Here is a 16,152-nt window from a genome sequence, read left to right on the forward strand (position 1 = left end):
GATGTCTGATTCTTTATTAGCTTTGTTGCAGTATAGCTAACACTTCTTATATCATAGAACTGGCAATACTACTATTAACTGGGAAGGAAACCTAGAGCCCCAGAGAAGTTACTTGGCCAGAGAATTGGCTAGGAAAGGTTCTGAAGGTGTACTTTCTTCATTTTTTTGTGTGTGTGGTGATTTTTTTTTAAAAACAAATGCTGTTTAAACCAAATGCTGTTCTTAGGACTCAAAAAGATCATAGAACAACAACTTACTTCATTTTAAGTATGTTTTCTCCTTTTCCCCAAAACCTGTTAATTAATTTGAACTAGTTTGAGTTTTTCTATTGTTCCCTGTTGCTAGCCAGGAAACGGGAGAGAACAGAGCAGGAGCCCTAGAAAACGGATAGCAAAGGTCTCCAGATTCTAGATGTTCAGGGATGGATTGCATTCACCATGTATGTAGTAGAAAACAGAGTGATTATGCTTTAAATGTTTCAAAGTGTTGCTTCTAAGTTTTTGAAGGAAAGAAAGAAAGAAAAGGATAGAAAAAAAGAAAATATTGACATAACCACATCTTATTGATTCCAATTTTAATCTTGGTAAAAACAAGCTGATTTGGTCACATACAGAGGTGAGCCAGTTAGACCACTTCCACACTGGCCCAGATCTTGGCTGTGGGGGGAAGTGGAAGGAGGGGTCAAGGTGGATCCAGTGATGCAAATGAACCTTCCCTTGGGAATAGCTATTTGTGAATGCAAGTGATGTCTGCCTCATTTCGTGAAACAACGAATTCGCTCTAAATATTGTTTGTAGGAAAGTGCCAAACTGAAAATTTCTGATATTTCTGATATGGCTCAGTTTTCTTTAGCCAATGTTGATGCTCTGCAAAATGCATGAAAAACGACAACCAGATCAACAGAAATGACCACTGTGACATGCTGGCTCCACGGGAGTAATCTTTTCTACAGAAAGCTTTGTACCCATCTATGTGTTAGACGATGTTGTCCTAAAGCTTAGGTCAGTATGGTTACATTGACCACTCTTCAACAAATAACCCTGTTAACATATACTTGCCCCCTGTCTATTCACACATCACTAATTTGCCTGCTGTATCTTCTATTCAGGTCTTCTAAAGTAATTAATTATACATGTATAATGTGTTAAACATGTGATGTGAAAATATACACATAACAACTGCACAGTTTAATAGCTAAGCCTGCATTTAGACTTTACTAGGTGCAGGCAGGTACTGTGCTAAGCACTTTACACGTGTTATTTTATTTGAATGCTCACTAATCCCATGTGATTGACAGATTAAAATTATCCCAAATTTATATATAAAGAAGCTGAAGCTTAAGCAGGCTAAGTAAATTACAGAAGATCACATGGCCTGTAAGTAGCAAAGTCAGGAAAAGGTAGCGGGAGAAGCCAGGTACACAGGAATGCAAAGTTCATGGAAAGGGTACTCGGATGTTCATAAAGTGATGGAGGGGGGCAGGGGAGGGGCACCTGGGTGGCTTAGTTAAGCGTCTGACTTCGGCTCAGGTCATGATCTCGAGGTTCGTGAGTTCGAGCCCCACATCTGACTCTGGGCTGACAGCTCAGAGCCTGGAGCCTGCTTCAGACTCTGTGTCTCCCTTTCTGTTCCTCCCCTGCTCGCAGTCTGTCTCTCAAAAATAAATAAAGATTTAAAATTTTTTAAAAAATAGTTTATAAAGTGATGGGAAGACAGAGGAGGTTTCTAAGCAAAAGAATGGCATGATCTGATCCGTGTGTGTGTGTGTGTGTGTGTGTGTATGTATGGTAAAATATACATAATACAAAATACAGTTTTAATCTTTAAAAACAATTCAGTGGTATTAAGAACATTCATATTATTGTGCAACCATCACCCACCATCCATCTCCAGAATTTTTCTTCTTCCCAAACTGAAACCCTGTACCCATTAAACACTAACTTCCCATTTCTCCTCCACCCCCCCCCCCCATCCCCGTCTCTGGTTACTACATTTCTACTTTCTGTCTTGATTTTTGACAACTCTAGATACTTCATATGGGATCATACAATTTGTACTTTTGCATCTGGCCGATTTTATTCAGCATAATGTTTTCTAGGTCCATCCATGTTGTATCATGGATCAGAATTCCATTCCTTTTGTGACTAAAAAATATTCTACTGTATGGATACAATACATTTTGTTTATCTGATGGATTAAATAACATCTATTATCAAAATTAATTTAATTTGCTTTTTACTTTTTAAAAATATGGCTCTTAGAAAAGGAACGATTACTTACGTGACTCCCATTTGTAGATGACATCCTACGTCTCTTGGACATTGCTGCTTTAGAGTCTTCATACACTTATGGAGAAGCATGGAAAAAATGACCTTAATAATTTTTTAAGTGTCACGGGGAAGAATGGAAAGTGGGCTGTTTCTGATTATAAGAACCCCCAAGAACAGAACTATGCCCTACACCAGCACAAAATGCGCCAGAAATAGCATTTCTGTGTGGAGGATAAATGGTTTTATGGCCAAAGAAAGCATTTGTTATAGTGAATTGTTCACCAAAGAGAATTCATTGAAATCAAACCAACAGCTCATTCGTTATGGAGGGTGGAGGAATCTAATGGGAAACAGGAACCATTCGCTCACTGCTAGCCTGAGGAAGATTAAAATGAGTGTCAAGCAATCAGTAGAACGAAACATGAATGTGTTCTGTAAAACGTTTATTAACCTTTCTAAGCACAACATCATACTATAACAAATATTTTGATGAGAGTTTTTTTTAAGTCACAAACTGGTATAAAAAATCATGAAAGCTGAACCAAAACACACCAGCAGCTTGAGAAACATTTGAGGTACAGGGTGGCATCCTCATTCACCATCATTCTTGTTCAGAGAAGCATGGACAGAAAAATGCAGACATTGAGGGTTTGATTTGAAATCTGACCAAAAGATGTAGTAGCCTCCAAATACCCAATTTAGAGCTGGTGTGAGCTCATATGATGACATCCTACACACACAAAACCACATTCCATTTCTTTGTTCCCAAATCAGTAGAGCTATGTCTGAGCTGTTTTACTGGTAGCAAGCCATCTACTCCCTCTTTTGAAAGAAGACAGCATTGTCCTCTTGAGAAGTCCAAACGGCTTGGTGCACAGAGAACTTGGGAAATCACCATTCATTATTACTGTTACCCCAAGGCCATTTCAGGCCAATGGCATGCTTTCAAAATCTGAGTTTTTAATAGATTGCTTATCTTCTTGTGTGCACCTTTTAAAATTTCTGTGTAGCCTCTCCTTTCAGCATTGTGTCAATCTTTCAAAACATTAAAATAAAAAGCACTCTCCATGATTAAAAATTATTCAGTCCATGTTGCAGCTACTGTCCATATTCTGACCACAAGCCATCCTCCTTGTGAGTTTCAGAGCCTGTGGGATCTGAAGATCTGCATATCTTCTTACCTGCCGCACCCACGGGCCGAGAGAGCAAGGGTATATGTGCAGCATTATAAAGGAAAAGCTCTGCTTTCAGACTCACATTTGCAAATTACCACAAGAAACTTTCTCTAAGCAATTTATTATTTAGGAATGATAGGACATAAAAGAGAGTAATGATATATGGTTACACAATTTGCATACGATCAGGTGACACTGCATGCCAGAGAGAACTTGAACGTAATTATCTGAATTTAGGCCAAGCTCTGATTACTAAATTTCCTGCTGGTTGCCTTGCAACATTCGTGTTCCAGTGTAGGCTACTTCAACCTTCTGGCCCCTGCTGAATTTCCCCATATGATTATGGGGCCTTTCCTTAAGGAAAGGATTAGACCCATTTGCCTTTCTGAAGCATAACTCCATGTGAGCAGCTGGAGTCTGGGGGGAAGAAACTGCTACCGATAGACAGAAATGACCCATCCTGCCACCCCTCCTTGTGGCCGTGTTGATGAACATGTCTATTACAGAGCCTGTCATTCCAGAGAGCCAAAGGCCAGGATGGAGAATACACACAGCGTCTCCAGGGACAGGACAGCATGCTCCCACCAGCCCACACGTCTGGGTCCTGTGTTCCACAAGAGCTATTATTGATGAGAATGCAAACGGGCTCAGCAGAGAGCCAGCCCAAGGGGAGACTGCCCATAAAAGTGCTGTGTGATACCTACTTTTCTTTATGAAGTTTTATTTCTCAGCTCCTGACACAGCCTATACCTAATAGGTGTTCAGCACTCCATAGATATTTCCTCCTGAATAAATTTAGTCCCTGGCTCCCAGGAGACCACATGGAACTGTGACACATAACAAGTCAGCTACACTTACATGCTCTGTGAAAAGACAGTCCTTATATGAAGTTCTTGCTATTTCTGTTACTCAAAATATGAGCCCCTTTTCATAGTTTCTCTCGCTTTGTGTACACAGATTAGAGCTGAAGTCCTTCAGTTGTTTGTATATCTCTACAGCAGGACATTAGCATTCAGAAGCAACTATGAGGGAAAAGAAAGCCATTATGAGAATCCAGGACCTAATAGTAAGATATTTCTCAGCTGTCAAGCAAATAATTTACAACATGGAGTATGGGGACAGGGGCAGGAGCAGGATTTGGATTTTAAATAAAGCAAGTATGCAAACTAGAAGATTATGGTCTCGAGTAGGAAAATCAATGGGATGTTGGAATTGTGAGATCTCCTCACAGGCTTAATAATATAAAACACCAGGATCAAAGAACAGATACAGGGTTCTGGGGAAACCACAAGGTTGGGAAAGTCGACTTTTGCTTGAAATGTACATTTCCTGGAGCTTGGGAGGAAGAACAACAGTGGAACTCTGCCAAGGGAGGAGGAGGGAGAGGGAGGGGGAGAGTCCTTTCATTAAGATCCATCATCTTTGACCTGAAATCACTGCCCTTACCTCTCAAAAAGACAGTACAGTATTTTTCTCCCACTACAGGTAACTTTTACTCATCCCCCTCTAGTTTTATGAGCAGTTGGACCTTTCAAAAATGTTTCAGCTGTGGAAGGAAGGGGGTCAAAAACGGAAATTTGTCTGAACTCGTTGACCTCTACAAATTCTATACAATTTGTTTAGGACAAAATGTTACACCTGTATTTCACTGATCTTATGTCCCAGGCTTCAAGTTCACAGCAATCTATATTCGATAAACATGCACAGAAAAGGAAATGGATAGCGAATCTATCATCAAGGCAGCCTGCTGTCAAAATACATGGAAGCAACAACACGGAGACTTCGTCTCTTTCCTTCTTCCTCCCTTCCTCCTTTTCCTTTCAAGCATGTGTTTATTCTACACACATTTATTGGACATCTAATACCCTTCACGTATCCATTGCCAGCTGATCTTTTCAGGCCAGGCACATATTTGCATTTTATTTTCATATCCAAAAATCTGCCTAAAGTTGAGCAAACTTGGGCGGAAGACACGGGGATCTACTCTCAGCGCTTGGGTGTCCCAGCACCTGCCAGTCGCGCGTCCCCGGAATTGAGGACATCGTGTTTTCAATTTTCTTCAATAAAGCAATGAATCTGGCAATTTGCTGGCCTGCTTCAGCTAAACAGAAAGGACAATTTGAGAAAGATCATAGTTCAGGCCCAGTCAGACGGAAACGATTGAAAACAGAGAGCTGGCCGCTATGTTTCCCCAATGCAGCTTGCTGTCGCAGTTTGACTGACAAACTGACTTTTTTGAGGTGCTCATGCCCATTTCAGTCAGAGTTTATTGAAGGTGATTTTGATCTTCTCCATGAGGCCACAGCAGTGGCCATGCCATCTGTCACCTTGATTGCATCGTGGATTCTCTGGAGAGAGCGCCATGGCTCCTGATCATTTACAGATTGTGCTGCTTTCCCCTCCATAAGGACCACATGCACAGAGCCAGATGGTGAACATGCACGCTTATTATAAGTCTTTATCTCCGTGCAGGAAGGAGAGGAACCATTAGGTCTCCCTCAGGAGCTCTGCTCCTCTCTACCATCATGCTGCTCCTCAGCAAATACAGTCTTCTTCAGCTGTCATCAGCCTACCTCTGAAAATTAAAAAAATAAACAATAATTCCATCAGCCAAGGCCGGGAAACCAAGACTGTACAGCAAAGCAATCCCCTTGCCTGGCCTTCCCTTCTTTTCTCTAACCTCCCACTTGCCTGACTGTCAGCACAAGGTAAAAACAAGTTGTTTGCGAATGCATCATTAATGTGTTGCTTTTTTAAGAGGTCAGGAGGGCCAGCTGCTCAGAAATAAAGCGACATGATCCTATTTTCTGTTATTGGGATCATGGCTTCCATTGTATTGGCCTCATTCTTTTTCATTTAAGGATTTCTGGTTCGTTTTACATATTTTACAATTCGACATTGTTTTTCTACAATAATCGCAGGAAGGGGACCACCTGTGTGTCAAACATAAGGGACCGAGGCACTGTTTACCAAGAATGGAAAACCCCAAGTAAGATGGAACTCTAGACAAATTTCTTTTAGCAAACTCTCCATTGCGAAAGAGACATAATGTGGAAGGCTGGGGACACGTCTGAAGAGCTGAGCAAGCGCAGCTCAGAGATCCAACTGATGGCTGTTAAAAATGTGCATCTTCTCCCAAACCACCATTGTCACTTACTGTTAGGAATTCCGAGAGGGTCCAAAAGAAAACTAAGTGAAACTGCAACACGTGCAAAAATTAATACTGACAAAATAACACGTTATTTGTAAATGAAGTGAGTCTCAACTTTTTGATTACATAGGTGTAACTTACATATAGTAGAGCACTTACATCTTAAATGTATATTTTGGTTTTTACCTATAAATACTTACCCAGGGCCGGATATAGGACATTTCCAAAACTCCAGCAGCAGCAGGCTTATGATAAATAAATAGATAAATAAATAAATACTTATAAGCAGATTCACTAAGAAGCCCACGTCCCCTGTCTTCACTGCGCTTTCCACAAACAGTACACCTGAGATGAGAAGTCTCTTCTCACATGGACACACACATTCTCTCTCTCTCTCTCTCACACATACACACATGCACACACACACACACACACACACACACAGAAGAGAGAGGGAAAGAGAGAAGAGCTTAGCCTTTGCCACCAGGAGACCCCAGCAATGTAGGAAAGCCCGATCAGTGAGCAGCTGTATGCAGAATCTAGGAAAAGCTTTTCAGTGACCCATAACCTTGAAGGCTCACCTACATGAGTCATTCATTTCGAATAACTGCCATGTTAACCCAATGGTTGCAATTACTGAGATCCAATATCTTCGCTCACACACTAAATATAAGTGATCCCAGAGCCCACTAAGTCACATAATCTCTTTGGTTTATGTTGAAATGGCACAGGATTTCTCTCTCTATGAAATGCTAAGTCCACAATCTCATACACACCATTTCTCAAGGATCTGGCTCTTCCAGAAGTATTAGCCTTTATTGGGAGTGCAGAATAAGCTACAACAGAGTAGTTGTAAAAAAAAGTGACTATGAGAAATCACACACACACACACACACACACACACAAGCTGCTTACATCTCCTCAAAAAGTAATTGCATCCAAATAACTTCCTACACCAAGCCCAAAGTTATTCCACTGTTATTCCATTCCATGTTAGTTGACATATTAGGGACCTTTCCAGTGGATAGTTGAATAAAGACAATAATGTATCAAACAGACCAACTTCATTTTTGTAAGTTCATTTATAAAACCCATCAACTTCCATGATGGTACGGCTTTATTTACATTTTCTGTGAAATAAAACAACTGCTCTTAACAGAATAAAGTCACTACCAAATATTTTTAGAGGAAGAAATTTAGTGTGGTTTTAATCCAATGCAAATGTTTTTTCAGAGAAGAGGTTTATTCTTAAACCAGTTTTTTTTTTTTTTCACTTTGGGGCATGGAGGAAATGTGTGCCCATAACACTGTGTGAAGGTGTGGATATGTGCAGGAAATGTGTGTATTTGAGAGGCTCTTGTGCTCACTATACTTGAGATATTTTGCAAATGATAGTTAAACACAAGAAAAAATTAGTCATGCCTGTCTAAAATAATTCCTGGTCCCTGAACATAGCACATGGATTTTTAAAAATACCAGCATTCTCCCCAATGTTTATCCTTTTTCTACCCAGCACAGATAGGAATAAGTTTGGGATTAGCTCTACCCTAGTTAAACAGATGATCTTGATCTTTGTAACATCACATTGTTCTGTGCTTTTGGAGCAAAAACCATTTACAGGGATGCAAATTGAAAACCAAATGCGGTTCACCCTCTCCAAAAGGAAAGAAGAGAATCAGAAATAATATAGTGCATTTGATTAAAAATAAAAATGTAGTTTTATAAAGTGAAAAAGATTACTAGGGCCCAGGAAAAGGAAAGGGAAACTGGGCTTGATTACTTAGTGTTAATGAAACATGCTAAGAGAGAGGAGGCTTCCTGGCCCCCATGTGGGGAGAAGGTAATCCTGCAAATCTGGAATGTTTTTATTTTGTGTGCTGGTTCTGTCCCTTCTAGCAAGGCTAGGCTGAAAAGCTCAGTGCGCTGCCCCCACCCCCCCCCCCGCCCCCAACTGCGGCCTCATGTTCAGGTGCAGGGAGAGGCCAAGAGGGCATGGAATCAGGCTGGGGTTGAATTGCAGCCTTTTTACTTGGCCTTGTACTTCGGCAGGTTGCTTACTTTCTCCCAGTTTCACATTCTCTATCTGCCAATGAGCAAAACAATTCCAATCTCCCAAGTGAGGATTAACTGAGATGAATGAGAAAACATCTCACATGTATCTGGTGCGGACTAAGCCCTTAAAGCATGCTATGACTGAAATGAAACCAGAACAGGCGTCACCATTTCTGGTAAAAGGACTACAAATACATACACAGTGCAACAATGAAGATTACTAGGTGTCAGTGTAGAAATCATATTTTGTAAAGCAGCCAGAACTGTAAATGCATATTTGATGGCAGGGAAGTGGGCACGGTGATGAAGAACAGACATCCTGTGTCCAGCTGTAGGCTCCACCTGCCACTTGGTAACCCTGAGACCTTGTGCACGTTACTTAAATTCTGTGTTCCTGTTTCTCCACCTGAAAAAGGGATGACAACGAGGAACGTACCTCAGGATTAGATGAGATAATATAGGTTATGTGCATCGCAAATTGTAAACACTGTAAAAGTTAGCCAGCGTTCTGACTGCTCCGATGAGCAGTGAAATAGTGGCTTGTGATTTCATCCTTTGCTAACTTTTGGCTGTGGCGTAGCCATAAAATCTCATTGCAGCTCAAAAGCCCAGGAAACTGACCAAAATTCATTGTTCACTTTTATTGGCTGTTTTTGGTTTCCAGTGTTTGCTAAGTTGGAACTATTGTTTATTTTATTTCATTGCTGCAAACCATACCTATAAACTTACTAAGCTGTGTCCCATCACACACACACACACACACACACACACACACACACATATTCTTTGGGCAGGGTAGGTGTTGCTGGAGCCATCCAAACCCACAGCCATTACTGAGACAACACCTCCACAACAGGAGAAAGAGTGGCATTATTTTGGACTCAAAACTAAAAGACTTGGATATTGGCCCTAATTCTATTGCTTAACCTTGGATAAAGCACTTTTTCTCTCTGTAGCTATAAAATAGGTATTGCAATGCTTTGTTATTTCATGGGGTTGCTGTAATCTGTGAAAGGACTTCAAAACATCGGAGACACAATACAAGCTTAAATATCAGGTATTCATATTCTATATTGAGACAGCATCACCAGCAAACATTAATGAGCATTATACAGATTAATGAAGATTTCATAATAATTGCATAACCGTCAGAGATAAGATTCTAGTTGGGAAGCAAGAACATCAAAATCCACAGCCTTCTGAACCACTATGCCAATATGGAGCAATAACTAAATTCTGCTCCCAGGGTCTCAGGAGTTCCTAGATCAGGTGATTTTGATTAATAGAGTGGACGCATAGGGCTCACATTTTAATTTTGCTTCTTCCTATCTTTGAGAATACTTCCAATATTACATTTTCTATCCTCCAAATAGCATAAGACCCAAATGAAAGTAAATCCAACAAAATCTGCTTAACTCAGGCTGCTTTAAAATAAGAGTTCCTACAATGGGACAGTTGGTCCCATCCTGGTCTAATATGTCTGCAGTACAAAGGGTCTTTGCTGCCTCCTGTTCCTGCAGAAAAAGGAGCTTATTAAAATAAATGTAGAATAGAATTTAAGCTCCTAATAGGAATGGAAAAACAATAATTATTATTGTTTATTAATAACAAATAAATCTATTTTTCAGGTTATTTTTTATTCTCACACTGTAACTTAATTCAGTAATATTCAGATTTCAAGGGTTACTTCCTATGGATGTAAAAAATGGAAATAATTATTTTTCCTTAAAAAGTTCCAGAGATTCTTTTAAAGAATGATATGACAATAAATAGGCAGTTATAAAAATAAATTCAACCTATAATGAACAAAGTAATTCAAATCTAAATAGCATTAGAAAATATAGAGGCACATAACCTTTTTTTTTTCTTTCTCTCATTAGATAAAGTAAGCATTAGAAGCTAATTGATTATGATTAAAAAACAAGTATTTTGGGGGTACCTGGCTGGCTCAGTTGGTTAAGCCTCCAACTTTGGCTCAGGTCATGTTCTCACAGTTGGTGGGTTCGAGCCCTGCCTCCGGCTCTGTGCTGACAGCTCAGAGCCTGGAGCCTGCTTCAAATTCTGTGTCTCCCTCTCTCTGCCTCTCCCCCACTCATGCTCTGTCTCTCTCTCTCTCTCTCAAAAATAAACATTGAAAAAAAACTTTTTTAAAAACAAGTATTTTTAAATAATATTATCATAGTGTGTAAAATGTCAATGTATGTGTTTGTGTGTACATGAGTGTATGCGTGTGCGTGCGTGTGTGTGTGTGTGTGTGTGTGCCTGCTCAAGCCAAGTTCAACTAGCAGGCAGTGATCACGCGTCTCATCTTGTGAATGGCATTAGATATCTTGTTCAAAATCTCTGATTAATCTGATTAAGCTAGTGAGTGAATAATCCTTTAATCCTCTCAAGAATACAGTTTATGTCTGCTGAGTGTCAAATTTAAGACTGGTAAGCTGTAAATACTGAAATTTAAGTGAGAGAAAAGGAGAAAAAAAAAAGGCAGCCACCCAAAGTCAAACTGTGTCGCCTCTTTTCTGGATTCTGTCTTTTGTGGGTGACCTTCTCGGCTGAAACGAGAATGAGGAACATTAGGAAAAATAATAAATCATCCTCCAGCAGTGGCTCTGTGGCAGGGAGCGTATCAGTCACCGAGGACCAATCTGCTAGCATGTGCTTCCCTTTCCCAACCAGTTTAATTATAAATTAATGGATACTGCCTTTCGCTTCTCATTTCATTCTGAAGCAGAAATGCTTGACACCAGATATTTATTTTATAGTTGGAAAACTATCTCAGAAGCTGAAAATGGCTAAATATTTTCACAGAATCACACAAACAAACAAATAAAAAAAAAACAGGAAAAGGAACATCCTTTCATTAAAATCCCAGTCAGAGGACTACATGTTGGAAACTGCTACTGCATTTAGAATACCAGGGAGTTTTAAGTCAAATGAATTGAGGTGCCTTGATGATGCTTTATCATTATGTATCAAATTTAAATAATAACAAGACAGTGTGGCAAGGTGGTCAGGGGAGGACGGTGGTCATTCTTTTGCTGCCCAAGGAAAATGAAAAGTAAAAATAATAATAATATTTTGAACTAATGGGCTTATTTGCTTAGGGCATTTGATCACTTACCTTTTATTATTATTATTCTTAAATATGGTTTAATACTCTTCTCCATTTCTGTATGGAACAACACCAAGATTCTGCTTAGGATCTCTCTGTAGAGGGTATAGAGAAGGCAAAGGCTATGGTTTTCACTCCCTCTTATTTATGTATCTGTATGTGTAAGGGTAATACATATCGGCATATACTGATACATACATTAACATATAATGCAATATATTGACGACACACTTTTTTTTAAGAAAAGTTTATTTATTTTAAGAGAGACAGAGAGAGTGAGTGGGGGAGGGACAGAGAGAGAGGGGAAAGAGGATCTGAAGTGGGCTCTGTGCTAACAGCAGAGAGCCCTAGCAGGGCTCTTACTCAAGTACTGTGAGATCATAACCTGAGCCAAAGTCAGCCACTCAGGAGCCCCTTGACCACATACTTTTAACTGGAGAACAGACATTATCCCGATCATAAGTTTATAATGTCTGTAGCCCAAAATTTGCTGTGAATTTGTTTGCCAGAAACATTTTTTGGGTCAGTTGCTTATGAAAATCACCCCCAGCAGGCTAGAGCCTGCTTTGGATTCTGTGTCTCCCTCTCTCTCTGCCTCTCTCCCATTCATACTCTGTCTCTCTCTCAAAAATAAATAAATATTAAAAGAAAAAAAAAATTTTAAAGAAAATCATCTGTTGCCCCTAAAACCCTTAACTAATATCTGCTAGAAGGGCAAAACTGCTACAAGAGATTAATTTGCCCCTCAACTACTTTTTCATTTACTAATTTAACAAGAGTAAAAGGGATCTGATCTCATTAAAGTATTGGCCAACCCATAAAAGTGGAAAGTCCATATTATCCTTTAATTCCTCACGATGTGAGGAAATGAGGCAAAGGAAGAATATCCCTCCCGGCCTGAGTGCAGCTCCAGGATCAGTGCCACAGTCTGGGAAGGGATAAAAAGACCAGATCAGCTCATTCTGCTCTTTGCTGTTTGGGCTCTACTGTAGCCTCTACTTGTTGACTTTTCCAATGAAAATTGGGAAACCTGGAGAAACTGGGTGCTCAGCAATCAGATAATGGAAGGGAAGCATGCAAAACAACCTTCTGGCCTTCTCTATTTTTGCCTGAATGGAGGTGGGATGGTTCTAGGTTTGCCCAAAATATCTGGAGGTAAGACAAGTGGCCAAGAGCTTCTAGCCTCAGCACAACTAGCCACACCCTCAGCCATCTGGATCTCTCATCCCAGAATCTGCCAACCTTTGTGAGCAAAGCGTGTTGTGGTGCTAACTTCAGCATCTTTCTGATGTAATGTCAAACATCTGGCAGAATCTAGTATTGTTGGTCCTTTATTTTTACTAAGGTAGGCAAATGTCTCACATCTCTGGTCCATGTGCTTAGCTCTACCTCTTTCTTCCTGAATACTCAGTGGTAACGACTTCTGCAATTTTGACTTGCTACATTATCTATTGTCTTCATAGGTTTTTAGACTCTTATTAGCTTTAACCAATCTACCTTTGACTGTGGAATTTCTCTCAGCACCCTAAGCTGGAGATGAGCTAATGCCTGATTTTGAAGGGCAGGACCAAAGCTTAGGCCTTGAGAAGCACACACCCCATTACAGCTTCTGAACTGAGAGTGATCCAAAGTCGGAAGGGAAGGTTTAGAATTTTTTGCAAGGTCTCTTGTAAGGCGTTAAAGAATGGACTGGAAAACTGACAGTAGTTCTCAGTCAGTGAGTTGTGCAGTTGGGAAGTGAGTGCACGAAGATGAATCTCATACTGGTAACAAATTATGGAATGACCTTGTACTTTTGTTCAAATGGTAAGGACTTTCTTAAAACTCCAAAGAGTAGTGTTTACCAACTGTGTAAGATAATTTCTGAAATTATTTTACAATGAACCTAATTATGAATAAATATCTAAGAGAATATGTGTATAAATTGTGCTATTTGTAATTTTTTCATTTTGTACATATCCTCTAATTTACTGTCTTTAGATCCTGTTCTCACCTTCCCATAATCACTGTCACTCATATTACAGAGTAACAGACACACTCTTTTGCCTTTACATGGCATGCAAGTTAATAGCCCTCTATTTTGCCATTCATTTACTCATTTATTCACTCAACAAATGTTTACTGAAAGTTTGTTAAGTGCATGGACATAAGGAAGCTATTTAAAATGATGAATGAGAAGTGGGATTCAAGATGGCAACATGAGAAGATTCTGAACTCATTTCTTCCCATGGACATATCAAATCTACAGCTACATACTGATCATTTCCCTCTGAAAACTAATTCAACTGCTTCTCCACAAGAGGATAAAAGGACTACTACATTGAGATGAGTAGGAGAGGTAGAGACACAGTTCCACCAAAAACCCTACCCCTGTGCCTCGATGCAGAGTAAAGAGGGATCTCACATGTCTGGCACTTCTCCCAGCGGAGTGAGGGATTGGTCCCCCAAATCAGACACCAGAACCCTTGGGATCTACATCAGAGATAGAAGCCCCCAAAAATGTCTGGCTTAGAAAATCAATGGGGCTAATGTCCAAGGGATGCAAAATGCTATAAAAACAGATTCTCTTGTTAAATAGCTTGTGGGCAGTCTCTCTCACCCTAGGATCTGGTGAAAAAGCACTGATTTGAAAAGTGCCTCAACTGTATATAAAGAAGATTCATTTTCTGGCCTGGGGGAATCTGCTGGAGGGGCAGGGGGCAGTTGGGAGTGCTCTCCAGAGATGGAAGTACTGGTGGATTCCATTTGTGTGCTCTCCACCTATCCCACTAGTGCTGGTGGTATATTCGGGCACAGCATCCTCCCACTGCCTCGCTGAGTCAGGAAGGGGTAAGTGGTCATGACACTGTCTCGCTGCCTTGCCAAGGCCAGAGAGTGGAGGCAGCTGCAGTGATGCCCTGCTCCCTGGCTGGGGCAAGTGAGCACCAATGATTGTAATAGCATTCTTCCAGTCCCTTGCTAACATTGGTGAGCATGGGCAGTTGCAACACTCACCCTGCCTGGCTGGGGTTGGCAAATAGGAGCAGTCATGGCATTCTTCAACCTCTATCCTGGGGCAAGCATATACCCATAGTCAAGGCATTCTCCTCCAGCATTGCTGAAGCCAAACAGTCAAGACATTTTCCCACTGCCTTTTCTGAAGCCGGTGAATGTGCCCCAGCCCCTATATTTCCAGCTGCCCTACTGAAGATGGCTGGTCCACATAAACCACACAGGGGATGCCATGTTTGCCTGGCCCTTGTGGCCAAGGGGGCTGGAGTTCCTGAGCTCCAAGAGATTGTAACAATCAGAAGGATAGTCTTGGCAGCCCCTCCCCCCTGCCCAGGGCTCTGCACAGACAGCAAACTGAAACACAACCCCAGTCTTCCCTTGAAAAAGGCCTATTCTTTTATCCTGTACCTTCAGCCTAAGGAGCAAGGATTCTGTTTTCTCACACATCTAGAGGTTATGGAGGTACTCCTAGGAATGTGAGCAGAGTGACACCATCATGGCACACTCCCTTGGTGAATACCTCTCAGAAAGGAGCTTACACACACATCTGGAGTTCCAATTTTTGCAACCATCACCCAGGGGCAACCTCCAGATCTCCTGGTCTGGAGGCCAATAGGGTTTACAATTGTGGTCCCACAGGACTGTATATATTTGCATATTTTAAAAGCTGCTGCCTGAGGCTCTGGCTTCTCATCAGCCTGAAACTAGGTGCTAAATGAGATTCCTCCCCTAGGAACACAGACAGGTCTTGGCATACCCTCAACAACAGGGACACATCAAGAACAAACCAGGCTGTTGATTAAGAGGTAAAATGTGACATCAAAAATATAAAATATGAGGATGGGGTGAGTAAAAATGTAGAGTTTGGAATGTGTTCAAATTTAAGTTGCTATCAATTTAAATAGACTGTTATATACATAGGATGTTACATGTGAACCTCACAGTAGCCACAAATCAAAAACATATAGTAAATGCACAAAAGAAATTGAGAAAGGAATCTTAACAAAACACTGAACAAACTCATCATACCATAAGGGAAGAGAGAGAAGAAGAAAGGAACAGAGAGGAACTACAAAAACAGCCATAAAACAATTTTTAAAAATGTCAATAAGTACAGGGCACCTGGGTGGCTCAGTCAGTTAAGCATCCATCTTTGGCTCAGGTCATGATCTCATGGCTCATGAGTTTGAGCCCTGCATCAGAATCTGTGCTGACAGCTCAGAGCCTGGAGCCTGCTTCAGATTCTGTGTGTGTGTCTCTCTCTACCCCTCACCTGATCTCTCTCTCTCTCTCTCTCTCTCTCTCTCTCTCAAAAATAAATAAACATTAAAAAAAATTTTGTAATGTCAATAAGTTAATGTTAATAAGTTAAGTTAATAAGTTAAGTTAAATGACATACCT

General features: G+C 40.6%; 1 long non-coding RNA gene across 3 annotated transcripts in view; it reads right to left on the reverse strand.

The window, feature by feature from the left end:
* Positions 1 to 2,696: 2,696 nt before the first annotated feature.
* Positions 2,697 to 16,152, reverse strand: part of LOC109496017 — a 160,705-nt gene continuing 147,249 nt past the window's right edge. For 2 of the 3 annotated variants that reach the window (XR_006592301.1, XR_006592297.1), the window contains 2 exons: positions 11,770 to 11,855; positions 2,697 to 6,020 (listed from right to left, as the gene is read on the reverse strand). This is a non-coding gene — a long non-coding RNA (uncharacterized LOC109496017). Of the gene's footprint in view, positions 6,021 to 6,940; positions 9,055 to 11,769; positions 11,856 to 16,152 lie in introns of those variants that run through there. The other variant, XR_006592298.1, reaches the window with a different exon arrangement.

This window comes from Felis catus, chromosome F2 (genome assembly GCF_018350175.1).
Source record: "Felis catus isolate Fca126 chromosome F2, F.catus_Fca126_mat1.0, whole genome shotgun sequence".
Taxonomy (NCBI): Eukaryota; Metazoa; Chordata; class Mammalia; order Carnivora; family Felidae; genus Felis; species Felis catus.